Raw genomic sequence first — 14,669 nt, 5'->3', positions numbered from 1 at the left:
AAGAGGCCGCCAAGCCCTGCTTAAGTTCCGCACTGATAGTTTTCAGAATGGAGAAAGATTGGCGTTTTATATCTGAGGAATATGCTCGGAGCATGGCATCCTCTGCAAAGCGAAAGAGAGATACCTCAGTTAGCGAAGAATAACAAAGAGGAAAACGGGTTCTTACCTAGCGGAGCCCCTATATCCGCCTGAACTGGGCTCAGCCCGAACAAATACAAAAAACCTTCCAGTAGTAGTATAGACAAGCGAACGCTCACTCCTTGAAGTTTTTCGGAAGCGGCATCGCAGGAAGGCTGATGGTGATGTACAGGAAGGTCGGAAGGAATATTAGGGCGCCAAGGGGTCGGTTCTTACAAAGGCGAAGATGTAGGTAATCTAATAAAGAAGAAGCGTGACTTCCACCCCTTATTGGAAGAGGGCATGTCAGAAAAGAACTTAAAGCCAGGACTAGCCTGTACCATAAACACTCCCGGTTCTGAGCGTTTGAAAGAATAAAAATGATGGAAGAGCTACACAGTTAGGGGAATTTGGTATATGCGGCATAGAATGACAGTGCCACAAATTGCTCTGAAGAAGTTGGGAGCAAACTGAGAAGGGCAGATGCCAAAGTATTGACTTAGAGAGGAAATAAAAGGATGGATGGAAAAACGAAGGCCCCTTAGGAGTTGATCCCTGAAGACGGTCATAAAACCTTCAAGAGGGGACGAAGGATGCTCGTTGGGTGTGGGGATACGAAGCTTGTATTCTTTGTCAAGCCTCAGGTTAGACCGAATCATGGACAGGTCGTGGCTGTCTATGTCAGAAATGAAACGCGAATACCAAAAGGAGGTATTACCGTCAGCCATTATCAAGGGGAAGGAGGTCGAAGAAGGGGTCAGTCGAGAAGAGGAAGATTACCAGGCATGAATAGGCTAGAGGGGGAAGGGCCGGAACACCAGAGATGGCGAAGCAACACGAAGACGAAGGCAGTCGAAACGCTCAAAGCAATGACTGCGGACTGCCTTTAGGGATTATAAGGGGAGTTTTCCTAGGGATTATTGAAAAGATGTCGAGTATCTTTTTGGGCGAAACGCCTAAAGCCGTCCGATCGTAGAGGGACATGCTCTTATGGGAAATCGTGTACAAAAAGGAGTGGCGTCGACGGCATCATACTGCATAAGCAATAAAGGCATGGGACAGGTGTTGATCCCCTAGGAAGCGTATTAATGATGGACGTGATAAGGAAATCATGAGATGAAGCGGGAGTACGGTAACGTTTGCCATGCGATTTTCTCGGAAAGTGGCAAAGAAAAGTGGCGGGAAAGAAATTTAAATGTGACGAGGACACAAGACATCCTTTCCACTTATGAAACAGAAGCGGTTCCTTCACACAGGCCCTGGTTGGGAATTCACCCCCAGGTCGGCAACATTTATCCGGGTCGGGGAATCACCCCCAGGGCGACAACATTTAGCCTGGTCGGAAAATTACCTCCAGGTCAGTAACATCTATAGCCGAATGGGTTTTCATAAGAATTCCAGGTCGGCTGTCCCAGATTCTCGCCCCAGTGTGAGTTATAAGTGAGTAAAGCTCTCACGCCCAACGACCTTTCCGGTCGGCTGTCCCAGACTCTCGCCCCAGTGCGAGTTATAAGTGAGCAAGGCTCACACGCCCAACGACCTTCCAGGTCGGCTGTCCCAAACTCTCGCCCCAGTGCGAGTTATAAGTGAGCAAGGCTCTCACGCCCAACGACCTTCCCGGTCGGCTGTTCCAGACTCTCGCCCCAGTGTTAGTTATAAGCGAGTAAGGCTCTCACGCCCAACGTGTTGGTCCAGACTCTCGCCCCAAGGCGAGTTATAAGTGAGCAAGGCTCACGCCCAACGACCTTCCTAGTCGGCACTCTCACGGCGAGTTATAAGTGAGCAAGGCTTTCACGCCCAACGACCTTCCAGGTCGGTGTCCCACTCTCGCCCAAGGCGAGTTATAAGTGAGCAAGGCTCACGCCCAACGACTTTCCGTCCCAGACTCTCGCCCCAGTGGGAGTTATAAGTGAGCAAGGCTCTCACGCCCAACGACCTTCCAGGTCGGCTGTCCCAGACTCTCGCCCCAGTGCGAGTTATAAGTGAGCAAGGCTCTCACGCCCAACGACCTTCCAGGTCGACTGTCCCAGACTCTCGCCCCAGTACGAGTTATAAGTGAGCAAGGCTCTCACGCCCAACGACCTTCCAGGTCGACTGTCCCAGACTCTCGCCCCAGTGTGAGTTATAAGTGAGCAAGGCTCTCATGCCCAACGACCTTCCCGGTCGGCTGTTCCAGACTCTCGCTCCAGTGCGAGTTATAAGTGAGCAAGGCTCTCACGCCCAACGACCTTCCAGGTCGGCTGTTCTAGACTCTCGCCCCAGTGCGAGTTATAAGTGAGCAATGCTCTCACGCCCAACGACCTTCCAGGTCGGCTGTCCCAGACTCTCGTCCCAGTGCGAGTTATAAGTGAGTAAGGCTCTCACGCCCAACGACCTTTCCGGGTGGCTGTCCCAGACTCTCGCCCTAGTGCGAGTTATAAGTGAGCAGGGCTCTCACGCTCAAGGACCTTTTAGGTTGGGTCCCAGACTCTTGCCCCAGTGCGAGTTATAAGTGAGCAGGGCTCTCACGCTCAAGGACCTTTTAGGTCGGGTCTTAGACTCTCGCTTCAGTGCGAGTTATAAGTGAGCATGCTCTCACGACCAACGACCTTCTTGGTTGGACAATGATTTTCTCGGTCAGTATGTCTTATTTTCGCCGACACACCATGTAGCAAGCTAAGTTATCACGTCAGACTGGTCAATAAGCAGTATTCAAAGGTTCTTGTTAAATATGAAATCTCGCAGGCATATCCTCAAGCGTCTCATTGGCTTTGGCCAAAAGTTCATATGTTATGAGGTAAAATGGGGTAAGAAAGCTATTTTTATTACTGCTATTTTTGCTAGAAATATTAGACAAACACAGGTGTTCTATAAAAACATGATGATACCCGAGACAAAGTGTGGAGCTACAATAAGAGGGGAATGCAAAAAATAGCTTTTATTCCGTTAAAATCAGAGGTACATTCTTTATGGGTTTATATGGCTACCAAAGCCAGAGGCTTGATCCTTCCTAGTCAGATGAGCTGGGACCTTAATTAGATCTTCTGTAATAAGGTCGATGGTACGCTTCAGTTGCCCAATGGTTTCATCTTTGATCCGTCCTTCCTCTTTCAAAAGAGCCACTTCATCCTCATGTTTCCTCTTCAAATAAACAATATATTGCCCCTGATTCTGGAAGTCCGATTGAGCTTTATGTTTAAGAGCGATTTCGGATCATGTTCTGGATTTGGCGGCCAGCCAGAGGCTTTCCATCTCATGAGTAAGGGACGCGTGAAGATCTCTGTTCGCGGTCATCTCTAGCAAGATTTCTTCTTTTTGAGCCAGTAACTTCGTCAGAATGTCGTTTGCTGAAGTGAGGCTTCCTCTTTTTGAGCCGATAATTCTAGCAGATGGGAAGTTTGCCGAAGTAAAGAAGCAAGTTCACCAGGTTCCTTCGTGAATTCCATGGAGAAGAGATATTATATTGGTAAGAAGACAGCTTGAGGCATTAGATGCTAGGACTTTTTATAAGGAGGGAGAAGGTGAAGGGATTTCCTCGAAACTCGAGGCGGCGCTTGAGAAATAGTGTAACATTTATAAGAAGAAAGTGCGCTCAGAAGTTGAGGAGTCAACATAAGCATAGAAGGAGATCGTTCATCTCCTAGGATGACAAGAAATTCTACAGATGACGGAAAGAAGACAGGTCGACAAAAAATACGGGAGCCAGGTCAGTTAACACAAGGAGTGGGGTCTAGTCAGTCGGACTAGAGCCTCCTTCGACTAGACTTGAGGGGGAAGCTTGTGATACGACGCATGTTCGTGGGGTTGGTAAGATGATGTGTTTGTGAGTCAAGACCACAAGCCAGAAGTCAAGCCTCCGTGTCCGGTCCGAAATCAAGTTACCGTGGAGGTCAAGAAGGTCAAAAGTCAAGCCTCCGTGGCTAGTCAGAAGTCAAGCTTACGTGGACAGGGTCGAAGTCTCAGCTGATGGGACGGTCAAAGGATGAGATTATAAGCCGGACAAGGACCAGCCCTGATAGCGGTCAAGAACCGGGCCCCCGGGCCAGGTCGGGAAGGGCTAACCATGGATAACAGCGGATAAAAGCAGGTCTGGACACAGACCTGACGTGCAGGTCGGGACATACAAGCCAAGGATAACGGTGAACAGAAGTAGGTCGGGAAATAGACCTGGCGTACAGGTCGGGACGTACAAGATAAGGATAACAGTAAACAGAAGCAAGTCGGAAACAGACCTGACGTGCAGGTCGAGACGTAGAAACTAAGGATAACAGGTATACAGAGGCAGATAGGTACACAGACATGGCGTGCGGGTCTGGGAGTGCCAGTCATGGATAACAGCGGATAGAAGCAGGTCTGGATACAGACCTGGCGTACAGGTCTGGAAGTGCCAGTCATGAATAACAGTAAACAGTAAACAGGTCTGGACATAGACCTGGCGTGCAGGTCGGGACATACAAGCCAAGCATAACGGTAAACAGAAGCGGGTCAGGAAATAGACCTGGCGTGTAGGTCGGGACGTACAAGCCAAGGATAACGGTAAACAGAAGCAGATCGGGAAACAGGCCTGGAGTGCAGGTCGGGACGTACAAGCCAAGGATAACGGTAAACAGAAGCAGATCGGGAAACAGGCCTGGCGTGCAGGTCGGGATGTACAAACCAAGGATAATGGTAAATAGAAGCAGATCGGGAAACATGCCTGGCGTGCAGGTCGGGACGTACAAGCCAAGGATAACGGTAAACAAAAGTGGATCGGGAAACAGGCCTGGCGTGCAGGTCGGGACAGGCAAGCCAAGGATTACAGGGAACAAATGTAAGTTGGGAAACAGATCGGTCAGGTAGGTCGGAACGTAAAAGCCATGGATAGTAGTGGATCGAAGCAGGTCAGGATGCAGACCTAGCGTTTAAGCACTACAGGACAAACAAGCCAAGGAATCGTAACTGCTTGTCAGAGAGTGTCAGAGAACAATCAAGGTGTCAGGGAATATGCTAACAGTCGGGTCGCACTACGCCTTTGGTTTTGCCGCCAGCCTATCAGGAAGAGCCACGTGTAAATCACCGCCAGACAAAGCCTGACAGCCGACATTCCTTGACACTTGCCAGGTCCCAGAGGCACCCGCTGCAGTATAAAAAGGGAGGCTTTGTCCCTTATGCAGGTACGCTCACCCGTCATTTTCTCACTAGCCTTTACTTTTCGTCATTTCTCTGTGTTTTCTGGGGAAAAAGTACCTGACTTGAGCGTCGGAGGGCCTGACCCGGGGACTTTTCCCCTGGCTTTTGGTCTCTAACGACTCGTGGACTCGCCTGAGTGTGCGCAGAGCAGCAGCGTCATCGTCCTGGTCATCTTTCTTCGTGGGGGCTACCAGGTAGATCCGATGCTTCAACGACTTTCCATCAACTTCCAGTACACCAAGGGCCGCCTTCATCCGACTCAACTTCCGGACGGGATCATACTACATATCAAAATCCCATTTATAAGCAACTATAAAATACATAGATTGTCTTTGGGCTACTCGGAAGCGGTAGAGGCATTCCAGAAGTTCTCAAGCACTCATAATTCAATTCCTAACTATGCACACTATGGAGATTTTCCTTTACTGGTATGAAAATTCTAGGAAGTTATCTCTTTGACGAGAAATCGTTTGCACTTCCGGATTTACCTTGGTAGTCGATGAAAAATTATCATAGATCTGGGCCAATCACCTCTATGTTTAGTTGATTCGAAGAGTTGTAAAATTATTATCATGTGACTTGTTCGAGTCGTGAAAATAATTTCTTGCAATGTAAGATAGGACTACATACAATGGATCGTTCTTTAAGTCCCCGCATTGATAGGAACTTCGTGATCACAAATTTGACACCACAAAAAGAACACCAAATAGCGACCAAATATTTCAATCACACCAAATTCGATCGCCGATGTGATTTTAGTAACTAATATTTGTTTCTGTCGCTAATATTAGCGACAACATTAAATTCAATCACTAAATTTAGCGACGGAAGTTAATCTTTGTCACTATTGTCTCTAACATTAGCGAAAAGAAAAAAAATTCTATCACCATTTTGGCAACTGGAATAATATTTCCCTTGCTAATTTTCTAAAATAATTTGACAATACCTCCTCTCTCTAAATGATTTCATTCTGTTTACATGATACATTAGAAACAAACCAATACACATTCACATCTACAACATTCAAATTCACAATACATTCAAATGTATCATGTAAATACACTCTGATGTGGTGATGGAGGGAGGCCTACCTGACACGGATTGAGCAAGGAGACGAGCAGAACAAGTCTCCACTTGGGGACAAAACAAGAAGCCGACCGACACATATGGGGAATCGCTCAATGCGCCTATCCCCCTCCACCGAGCATTCTTTTGAACTCCATCGGAGGAGTTAGGCCGAGCAGGCATGGACTGAGGTTCTTCTTCTGATGATGCACCCATTCGAGACGCAAGGAAAGGGAAGGCTCCCTAGAGAGGATGATTCACCCGAGTGGATCAATCAGCAATTTTTGGAGGAGATTTTGAACGACCAAGGCACTATATGCCGCTGGCGATCGGAGAGTACAACGAAACCACTGACCCAGACGACCAATTGACCAAATTTGATAATGCGACCACACTTCATCAGTACACCGATGGAGTTAAATGTCAAGTTTTCCTCACCACTCTCTCCAGATCAACACAACGCTAGTTCAAGAGATTGCTGGATCAATTCATAGCTTCAAGGACTTCCGGGTTTTCACCACTTCGCCAGCAGTCGCCGCCACCAGAAGACGAGCGTGAACTTGTTCTCGCTCAAGCAAGGGCCTAGAGAGGCGTTGAGGACCTACATCCAGCGCTTCAATCAGGTGGCGATAGACATCCCAGCGGTCTCCTCAGACGTGCTAGTGAACGCCTTCACCCAAGGGCTCACCAAAGGGGAGTTTTTCCGGTCGCTCATTCGGAAGCCACCAAGGGACTTCGGCCATCTGCAAAAGAAGGCCACCGAATACATCATTGTGGAAGAAGCTTAGGCGGCGAGGATAGAGATGCCCGTTGAGCCCACAGGAGTGTCTGAATGACATCAACCGAGCAGCCATCAACCCCTAAGGGGCCTCGATCGAGAGGAACTTAGCCACACCATGAGCCCAGGACACATGCCGTGCAGCATGTGGCAGTTGCTTGCCCAAAAGCTGCAAAAGGCAAGATGTGGACGACAATGTTCTGCTTCTTCCACCAGTCGGTGACACAACACCCAGAACTACTACGACCTGACAGCTAGTAGGCCGGACCCGAGGGGATATCACTGTCGATCCCCATCTCCAGATCGACAACACAGGCGTTGATCAGCTAGTCGAAGGGAAGAGGAAAGGATGACAGTCGAGCTACACCATCATTAGCCCCAGCAAAGGAACAATCCAAGTCCTGCTCGAGCCTCTGTCGAGCAGAACAGGCCTTCGACTTGAGAGGATGAGAACAGGAACAACGCCGCTCGAGGAGAAATAAGAATGATCGTCGGTGGGCTGACCGAAGGTGATTCCAACCGAGCGAGAAAGTCGCAGGCTTGACGACTCGAGATTCACCAAGCAATTTATGGCCTAATTTCAAACACAACTCAGCTCGTAATATGAGTTTATCACTTTCAAACCTTGATAATGTCCTGTTATAGTCAAGTTAAATACATTATGTTAGAGATGATAACGTAGGAAAATAATATTTCAAAGACTTGCACTGCACATGTGCTGAGCCGGGAGAAAGCAAAATTCTTATCTATGTGAGTAGCTTTAAAGCTGTTTACACTGGGATGTGATCGCTGTGCCATCTGATTCTTTCTTTCTACTTTCTAGAACATTAGAATTTGACTTCTAGTCTAACATTTCGTGAAATGTCATAATCAATATGCTTGGCTCAGGACAGAAGTCATGGTAGTTAGCGGTGTTTAAACAATCCAATCCCTGTAATTGTATATACAAAGCATTCATCTAGATGGATACAAGAATATTCTATTAAAGGTTAAACTGAATTGAATAAGTCAAATTGTATTAAGTAAATTGAAATTGTAAAGGATAAAAATTAAAAGAATATAATTTTTATTTATTATAAAAAAAATGAACATTCTATCTCAATATATTTTTATTTTTTAAAATATCTTTATTTTTAATACTATGATAACTATAAAATTATAACTATTATCACATATAGACATTTCAATTCATATCAACACTATATCATAATAGTAACCATTTATAACTACTACAAAATAGACTTGATCAATATTATATTATAATAGTAATTATGATTTGTATAGTAAATATTATATTAATGATATTCTTTTATCAATATTGATCAATATTTTTATATACTGTTAAATTTTATTCACAAAAATTTTTCATTAACAGTTAGACTCTATATCCCTAATCTATTATTGAATAATGTATTTCTGGATAGTAATTATGAATTATAATTATTATAATATAAAAAATTTATTTCTGATGAATACTTATCATTATTATATAATATCAATTATAAATTCATAATTATATAATAGTTATAGGATCATAACTCATATAATTATATAAGTTATATGATTATAGCTATTATAATATTGTTGAAAATTAAAAATATTTTTTAAAAAATGGAATGAATTAATATTTTAATAATAAATGGGAAAAAAAAAATCCTCCTACCTGTTGAGTCACACCTTCAGCGGACGATGTTTCTAGAACTTTGACCAAACGAGAAGGAGAACGCCTCCCCGCGACGCAGCCTTGAACTGGAAAAATGCAGCCATCGCCCATCACGCCCACGATATTTAACTAGGGCACATCCCATCGGTATCGCCATCGCCCCACCGATCCACACGGCTACACTGCTAGCTGCTTAGTGCTAACGAGAAGCCGAGAAGGGGGACGATGGCTGCATCGGCAGGCGTGGGGCGCATGAAGCTTGGCTCTCAGGGGCTGGAGGTCTCCCGTCAGGGCCTCGGTTGCATGGGTATGTCCGCCTTCTACGGTCCCCCCAAACCCGACGCCGACATGATCGCCCTCATCCACCACGCCGCCAACTCCGGCGTCACCTTTCTCGACACCTCCGACGTGTACGGACCCTACACCAACGAGATCCTCCTCGGCAAGGTATCCCTACCTTCTTCGCCTCACTCTCACCCCCGATCCTCTACGCCTCCATCGTGATCCTCTCCTTCGTTGATCTTTAGGCGCTGCAAGGGGGCGTGAGGGACAAGGTGGAACTGGCCTCCAAGTTCGCATGCTACTTGGAAGACGGGAAGAGGAAGATCCGAGGGGACCCGGCCTACGTGAGGTCCGCCTGCCAGGCTAGCTTGCAGAGGCTCGGCGTCGATTGCATCGATCTCTAGTACCAGCACCGCATCGATTCCAGGGTTCCCATCGAAGTCACGGTCAGTTTCCGATTTCCTTTTCCGATCATCATGTATCGAACCTTTCGATTATTTCGATCCCGCTCCTGCCCTAATTTCTCCGCTTCATCCAGCTCGACTTGTTCTCTTAAAACCCCCCTTCCTATTAAATCTTATTTCACTCGTCTATTATAGATCGGAGCACTTAAGGAACTAGTTGAAGAAGGAAAAATCAAATACATCGGATTGTCTGAGGCCTCTGCTTCAACAATCAGGAGGGCGCATGCTGTTCACCCGATAACTGCTGTCCAATTAGAGTGGTCTCTGTGGTCAAGAGATGTCGAAGAAGAAATAATTCCTACTTGCAGGTAAAGCTCGTCCAATCTCCGATTCATATATTACTTCTTTCTGTGACATTGCCGGTAACATTATTTCATTTTTTTTCTCCAGGGAACTTGGTATCGGAATTGTAGCATACAGCCCTCTCGGACGCGGATTCTTTTCTTCTGGAACTAAGTTAATCGAAAATGCACCCGAGCAGGATTTCCGCAAGGTGAGTTGATACTTTCCAATATGTTAAAGTTGTGGAAGATAACTAATAGAATTTTCTCTTGTTACATGTAGTATTTGCCGCGGTTCCAGCCAGAGAATCTGGCTCAGAATGCAGTCATTTTTGAACGTGTAAACGACATGGCAAAAAGGAAGGGATGCACTCCCTCACAACTCGCACTGGCATGGGTTCATCATCAAGGAAGTGATGTGTGCCCGATACCTGGCACGACGAAGATTGAAAACTTGAAGCAGAACATTGGAGCACTGTCTGTAAAACTCACACCAGAGGAAATGGCTGAGCTCGAATCGTATGCTTCAGTGGATGTTGTTAAGGGTGATAGATACCCTGAGCAAGTGGCTACCTGGAAAAACTCTGATACACCTCCTCTATCTTCATGGAAAGGTGAATGAGCTTATTCCCATCTGCCGAGCTGGTTTTTATCTGTGATAATGTCGTAGTCGAGTAAGTCTTTTAGTGATCCGAGGGTACAAGTAGTATATGTTCTTGTGGTAATGGCTTGTGTAAAGCCTGATGATTGAGTGGTTTGCCCAGCTCGAATAAAACTATTTGCTCTTCTTATAATGTGTTTCATTGGCGTTGCTCATTCTCTATTTTTGTCATCGTAAAGATAGTACTGCAAGAAAAATTGTAATATGCTGATTAACTTTCGGTTTGGTAAATCCTATTAGTGTTTTTCTTCTCTCACTATGCAAATCAAATGTACTACATATCAAAATCCCATTCATAAGCAACTATAAAATACGTAGATCGTCTCTGGGCAACTCTGGCTGCGGTAGAGGCGTTCCAGTAGTTCTCGAGCGCTCATAATTCAATTCCTAACTATGCACACTAAGGAGATTTTCCTTTCCTGTTACTGGTATGAAAATTCTGGGAAGTTAGCTATCTGATGAGAAATCATTTGCGCTTCTTGATTTAGTTTGGTAGTCGATGAAAATTTTTCATGGATCCGGGTCAATCATCTCTATGATTAGTTGGTTCGAAGACTTACAAAATTATTGTCATGTGACTTGTTCGAGTCACAAAAATAATTTTTTGTAATGTAAAATAAGACTACGTATAATGGATCGTTCTCTAGGCTCTCGCATTAACAGGAACTTCGTAATCATAAATTCGACACCACAAAAAGAACACCAAATAGCGACCAAATATTTCAATAACACCAATTTTAATCGCCAATGTGATTTTAGCGACTGATATTTGTTTCTATCGCTAATATTAACGGCAACATTAAAATTCGGCCACTAAATTTAACGATGGAAGTTAATCTTTATCACTACTAATATTAACGGTAACATTAAAATTCGGTCACTAAATTTAGCAACGGAAGTTAATCTTTATCACTAACATTAGTGATGGAAAAAATTTTCTGTCACCATTTTGGCAACTGGAATTATTTTGACAATACCTTCTCTGTTTGAATGATTTCATTCTGTTTACATTATATATCATAAACAAACCAATACATATTCTTATCTAACATTCACATCTACAACATTCACATTCACATTCACATTCACAATGCATTCAAATGCATCGTGTAAATACATTCAAATCGAAATACATTCACACTTAAATATATTTCCGTACACACGATACATACTATATCAAATCACAAACCACTCGTTCAAATCCAATTACAAACCACACTACCGAATTCATGATACAAACACATTCACGATATATGCGTGAATATGAAATGTAAAGTGATACATGGTCCAGAAATAATATAATTCAAATTTATACATCCCAACTCAAATTTAAAAAACTAATACATCATCACAACCTACAATAAATATAATACGATAGATTATTTAAAAAAATAAAAATATAATTTAAACTACACTACATTTATTATTTTGAAACAATCCTTTTTATATATATATATAATATTACTATTTGTTTGTGTACAAATCTCAAAGTATTTCCTAAAAAGGATGAATCATAAAGATGTTCTTACACATTTCCTAAAATAGGTTCGCAATCATGCGTTTGGCAAAAAGGAAGTTTCTAATATACAACTTACATATAAAATATTCTCTGTTCTCCGTGACACAAAACACTAAAAAGGAATGTGAGGCCGTTGAGCTGATGTGCCCTTAATATGCTTAACTGGCGAACTATGTGAGCCTCTCGCATGTCCCGATCAGCTATCACTCGTAGGGACCACCAAGTCGGATTAGAGGACTATAGTTGGAGACTTGGCCTTTGCTAGGCCTTTCCGTTTGGCAGTGAGTTCTGATAGACCGAGTATCTAATTTGTCGGATCAAACCATAGGCCCGATTGGTTGGATTATTCGATCGAGCTAGTTATGGCGTTATCTCTGGGTGATGTAGAGGACTGGACTCTGAAGGATACTGACTTGGCTCAACGCTTCATTAATACTAGAGGATCAGTGTCCGACTGGTCGACGATCCGATCGACTAACCTCTCAGCCGAGATGATCGATTGTGCTGGCTTCGAGGGTTGACCACTCCTTGACTTTGACTGCCATGTCAGTCGACCTCCTAGACTTTGATTCTATTTGGGTCCCCACCTTATTCACCGTATCAGAAGCCTCCCCTTTAAGTTTAGTCGAAGGAGGCTTCAAGTCCGATTGACTAGACACTTGTGCTATTTGTGCTCCCTATTCTCTGATCGGACGTCCGTTCTTTTTACAGTCATTCAGCTCAAGTTGATGTTATACTTAGTTGTTAGTGCTTTTGGGATCCCACGTTTCCCGACTGGATGCTCATTCTTTGTACCACCACTCCGCTTAAGTTGACATCACTCTAGTACATTGGAAATAGGGCACGTCACTTATCATTAATATTGAACATGATGAGTGCGTCTTTTTATCATAAGTCTGTTCATTGCCTCCCATCTCTTATAAATGCCGCCGGTATTTTATTGTCACATGTCAAACGTTGATGGAGAGAGTGTCTGATGTAACATGCATCTATTGATATTCGATGTGACCGCTACTGATTCAAATTTGACAATCTAGATTAAATCTCTCCTTTCTATGCTCTTGATCGAATAACTCTCAGGGCTCCTCAGTAGGGTTTTTAAGGTTTACACTTCAACGCCACTTCATCGTTTTCGCATTCCCAAACCCTTTAATCCTCTAGTAAGTCCTATTTCTTTCCTTCTTCCAATCATCTTTGTCCTCTTTTCATGGTTTCCTCTCCTCCCATCACTATTCACAAGCTCTGGTACACCTCTACCACCTCTGACTGTAATGGCGAGGAGGTGGACTAGCGTCTCAATTACCACATTCCTCTCGACCACCATATCGTCATCCCCTCAGGTTATGACCACCCCCATCTTCGTCCGACCGTCTTTCTTGCTTTTTTCAAGGACTAGTTTATGGGCAACCTTCATTTTGTTAGAGCAATCTAATGCCCCTAGGTTTTGATGTTTGGGCAAAAGTTTAAGTTAGGTTTATTGTTGTATTTGATATGCATTGTAAGTATGCAGGATACAGGTACAACAAGGAAAGTCCAAGTGTGATCTTGGCAAAGGAGGAAAGTCCAAGGATGAGTCTTGGCGGTGTAAGTCCAAGCTTGTAGTCTTGGCAACGTAAGTACAAGTGTGACTTGGCAATGGATGAAGTTCCGAAAGCGCGACCTCTAGTGAACGTACTCAGGGGGGGTTAAATACTAGGATTAGGGCTTTACTGTAGCAGTCGACTGGTGTTTTCATTAGTCGACTGGTAGCCGACCGTTGGCTTGTAACGGTCGAATTTCACTTAGGACCAGCCGACTGGTGGTTGTACCAGTCAACTGGTGGCGGTGAAAACAGTAGGTGTTTTCCTCCCGAACTCTATTTAATAGAGCTAAGGGTGCTTGACCAAAGTTGACGAAATTAGTGGTGGTAAACCCTAATTAGTAGTATACTAGTTCTTAAGTGCTTGTCAGTGTTGTGGTGAGATTTCTCCACCCACAAGGAGTGACTTGAGATAACCGGAGCTTGCCGGGGGCTAATCCACTGGCGGATCAGGATCGTCCACCTTACGGATAGCCGTGGAGTAGGAGTAAGTGATATCCGAACCATGTTACATAAACGTGTTAAAGATTTGATTGTCTTGGTTATTACCTCTAGGTTTAACTTTCTATTTGTTAGATTTGTTTTGTATTTCTGCTGTGCACTAACAAGCATAAGAAGCGACGATTTGAGTGAGACGCTATTCACCCCCCTCTAGCGGGCTTCAAGGTCCCAACAAGTGGTATCAGAGCGGATCACTCTTCTACGGACTAATCACCGAGGGAGCAAAGTGCTAGAGGAAGATGGAGTCCGAAGGCCTTCTAGGATGGGATATCCGAATCCCACCTCCATACAATCGAGATGATTTCGAGTATTAGAGGAAGCGCTTGGAGATGTAGTTCCAAATGAATTGGAACCAATGGATTGCGTTGGAGGAACCGTTTAAAGCGCCAACGGACAAGAAGGGAAAGCGTCTCCGACCTCGATATTGGACTAAGGAGCAAAGGGAGCAATCAGAGATAGACAAGAAGGTAACTAGAATTTTAATTAATTTATTACCTCCTAATGCAATATTAAATAGAGGTGAATACGAGAATGCAAGTGGCCTTTGGAAAAAGGTAATTGCGCTTCATAAGAGTCCTACACAAATCCAAGAAAAGGAGGAGCCTAAGGAG

At 44.3% G+C, this 14,669-nt stretch overlaps 1 pseudogene; it reads left to right on the top strand.

Annotated features, from left to right (window-relative positions):
* Positions 1–8,824: 8,824 nt before the first annotated feature.
* LOC122052759 lies at positions 8,825–10,616 on the top strand (annotated as a pseudogene).
* Positions 10,617–14,669: the final 4,053 nt, after the last annotated feature.

Source organism: Zingiber officinale, chromosome 3A (assembly GCF_018446385.1).
Source record: "Zingiber officinale cultivar Zhangliang chromosome 3A, Zo_v1.1, whole genome shotgun sequence".
Lineage (NCBI taxonomy): Eukaryota > Viridiplantae > Streptophyta > Magnoliopsida > Zingiberales > Zingiberaceae > Zingiber > Zingiber officinale.
Note: the sequence above shows the minus strand (reverse complement) of the source record. Positions and strands in the feature narration are given on the sequence as shown.